Raw genomic sequence first — 3,804 nt, 5'->3', positions numbered from 1 at the left:
TCCCAATCTTCCAGCCCCCTCCTCCCGTTTCTTCCTCCTGGATTCTCCCCTGTTCCCTCAGATTCTTCCCTGATCTCTCCCCCTAACCTCCCCCTGCCCACTCCTACAGCCTTAGTTATATCCCAAGTCATAAGCCTTGTAAACATCATAAAATTCATACTAGATAACTTGGTGCCCTAAGAAAACTTACAGTGTCAAAACAGGTCCCTCGGTAAAACATATTTTGTTGTACCAGAATGTTGGGTGTGCTACAAAAGTACAGCCAGGAAGAAAATAATCCTGGTAGTGTGTGACAGGTTCCTGTGATGTCAGTCAATAAGGGAAAGTTTATGCCAGTGTCCCGGCATTTGGATTTCACGTGTATGTTAACTTGTACTTTCTGGATCTTCAGGTGAAAGCCAGGAGGAATGTGAAAAAATAAAAAGGCAAAACAGATGCCCCTCGCTCAGAGCTGTCAAGACTCTCCACTGTCTCATTCTTTGCTCTGACTCAGGCTTGACTTTTTTTTTCTTTTTGGTCACACCCAGAGATGCTTAGGGGTTACTCCCGCCTCTTCAGTCAGGAATTACTCCTGTCTTGGGGACCACAGGGGATGGTGGAATTGAATCCCAGACCAGCTGTGTGCAAGGCAAAAGCCCTCGCAGCTGGACTATTGCTCCAGCCCCTGTAGCTTGGCTTGGAGGCCCTGGGTTTTGACATATAATGACAGAGAATCAGCTATGCCTTCTCCTGACTCATGTTCTGTCTGGGGAGACACACTCAGTTGAGCCCACTCCTGGCTCTGAGCTAAAACATCTGTCCCTCAGGATCCTTATGGGGTACTGTGGTCGGAATCCACGCCTGCTGTGTGTGACCAGCTCCTTCCCTACTGTGTCATCTCTGCCTCCCTTGTGTTCAAGTGCTGATTAGAGTTGTGGAAGTATAAAGGATAAATAATTTACCTTTACCATCTTAGCAAAATGGCACTGGCAAGGTTCTTTTTTTTCCCTTTATTTTATTTTATTTTTTTTACAGTTGTAGATTTACAATTTTTTGTGCTTTGGTTTCAATTATACAATGATCAGATACCCATCCCTCCACCAGTGCCCATTTTCCACCACCATGGATAATATCCCTCCCACCCCCATCCCCCCATCACCCCTGTCTCTGTGGCAGGGCAATCCCCTGTGTTCTCTCTCTCCTTTTGGGTGTTGTGGTCTGCAAAAGAGGCATTGAGTGGCAAACATGTTCAGTCCATAGTCTACTTTCGACATGCATCTCCCCTCCTGGGAGGATCCTCCAAATATCCTTTATTTGGTGCTCCCTTCTCTATCTGAACTGCCCTTTCCTCTAGGATGCCCGGCTGGCCTCTAAGTTATGGAGTAATCCTCCTGGTGCTGATCTCAGCTATTCTTGGGTATTAATCTCATACTTTGTTACTTTATATCCCCCAGATGAATGCAATCTTTCTATGTCTATCCCTCTCTTTCTGACTCATTTCGCTTAGCATGATACTTTCCATATTGTACCACTTGTATGTAAATTTCATGACTTCATCTTTTCTAAGAGCTACATAGTACTCCATTGTGTAGATGTACCAAAGTTTCTTTAACCAGTCATCTGTTCTTGGGCATTCAGGTTTCTTCCAGTTTCTGGCTATTGTAAAGAGTGCTGCAATGAACAAACAAGTGCAGATGTCACTTCAACTATACATTTTTGCCTCTCTGGGATATATTCCCAGGAGTGGTATTGCTGGGTCAAATGGGAGCTCAATTTCTAATTTTTTGAAAATCGTCCATACTGTTTTCCAGAAGGGCTGAACCAGTCGACATTCCCACCAACAGTGAAGGAGTGTCCCTTTCTCGCCACATCCACTCCAGCATCGGTTGCTTTTGTTCTTTTGAATGTGGGCCAGTCTCTGAGGTGTGAGATGGTATCTCATTGTGGTTTTGATCTGCATCTCCCTGATGATTAATGATGTAGAGCATTTTCTCATGTGCATTTTTGCCATTCGCATTTCTTCTTTGAGAAAGTTTCTGTTCATTTCATTGCCCCATTATTGGATGGGGTTGGATGTTTTCTTCTTGTGGAGTTTAACCAGTATTTTGTATATCCTGGATATCAACCCCTTGTCAGATGTGTATTTGGTGAATATCCTTTCCCATTCTGTAGACTGTCTTTGTATTTTGGTCACTGTTTCTTTGGAGGCGCAGAAGCTTCTTAGTTTAAGATAGTCCCATTTATCTATCTATGCTTTCACTTGCGCGGCCAGTGGCGTGGCATCTTTGAAGATACCATTAGCTTCAATGTCATGGAGGGTTTTGCCAACTTTATCTTCAATGTACCTTATGGTTTCTGGTCTGATGTTGAGGTCTTTAATCCATTTTGATCTTACTTTTGTACATGGTGTTAGGCAGAGTTCTGAGCCTATTTTTTTGCATGTAGCCGTCCAGTGATGCCAACACAATTTATTAAAGAGGCTTTCCTTACTCCACTTCACATTACTTGCACCTTTATCAAAGATTAGATGATCATATGATTGAGGGGAGATGTCAGTGTATTCAACCCTGTTCCATTGGTCTGCAGTTCTGCCTTTGTTCCAGTACCATGCTGTTTTAATTATTACTGCTTTGTAGTACAGTTTGAAGTTTGGGAGGTTGATTCCTCCCATTTTCTTTTTCCCAAGAATTGCTTTAGCTATTCGTGGGGGCTTATTGTTCCATATAAATTTCAGGAGTGTTTGCTCCATTTCTTTGAAGAATGTCATGGGTATCCTTATAGGGATTGCATTGAATTTATACCATGCTTTCGGTAGTGTTGCCATTTTGACAATGTTAAGAAAAATATGGAACGCTTCACGAATTTGCGTGTCATCCTTGCGCAGGGGCCATGCTAATCTTCTCTGTATCGTTCCAATTTTAGTATATGTGCTGCCGAAGCGAGCACGGCAATGTTCTTTAATGGTGTGAAATGAAGAGTTTGTTTTTAATTTTTTAAACTTTTTTTCGACTTTTTGAGTCACATAGAGACATTCTAAGAGAGTACTGGTGTTGCTCCTGGGCCCTGTTAAACCTGGTGGAAGACAAATATTCTACCTGCTGTCCTATCTCTTAAGCCCCTATTGGAAACAGTTTAAATGAACTTTACTGAAAGACATTTGAAACGATGAAAGGGTCTCCTTGAATCAAATATCTGACAGTATTTGGAATATGGGTCAGTTCCCCAAGCTCCCCACATCCCAGCAGGCTGCTCTCTTTACCTGTGATTACTTGCAAGGTTGATCACATTCCTGGATCACACCCATCAGTTCAACAATATCAGAGAAAAAAATAAGTTTTTTAATTGGAATTGGCAAAGTCCCATCTAGTCACTAGAATGATAAAAATGATTCAGATCTTTTTTAAGGCCAAAAAAGGCCCAAAGGTGAACTGTATGGTTTGTTGCCCACTAGCCTCCATTCTTTGGGTCAGAATATACTCTAGGTTCTATATGTAGATAAGTGTACATAAATATAAGCAAATTTGATATAAATATAATTTATATGATATATTTATATATTATGTATAACACACAAATACTATCTCTGTATATTTGTTGTTGGCTCACACGTGGCAGTGTTCAGGGCTTACTCATGGATTTGCACTTTTTTGGTGCTCAGGGAGCTATTTGGAATTCTGAGGATTGAAGCAAGATTGACCACATGCAAGGCAAGCACCCAACCCCTCTTGTTCCATACTCTGGATTTGAAATTGTGTTTCTGATACCATCTCCCGTTGTTTTCCTTGTAGGCAAGAGTCCACTGGTCAGGCGTTTTCAAGAGGTCGC

At 42.0% G+C, this 3,804-nt stretch overlaps 1 non-coding gene across 1 annotated transcript; it reads right to left on the bottom strand.

The window, feature by feature from the left end:
• Positions 1 to 2,818: 2,818 nt before the first annotated feature.
• Positions 2,819 to 2,925, bottom strand: LOC130023847 (U6 spliceosomal RNA). The gene has a single exon (XR_008792510.1). It is a non-coding gene; the product is annotated as a U6 spliceosomal RNA (small nuclear RNA).
• Positions 2,926 to 3,804: the final 879 nt, after the last annotated feature.

Source organism: Sorex fumeus, unplaced genomic scaffold (genome assembly GCF_029834395.1).
Source record: "Sorex fumeus unplaced genomic scaffold, SorFum_2.1 ptg000024l, whole genome shotgun sequence".
Taxonomy (NCBI): domain Eukaryota; kingdom Metazoa; phylum Chordata; class Mammalia; order Eulipotyphla; family Soricidae; genus Sorex; species Sorex fumeus.
This window is presented reverse-complemented; position numbering and strand designations above follow the sequence as displayed.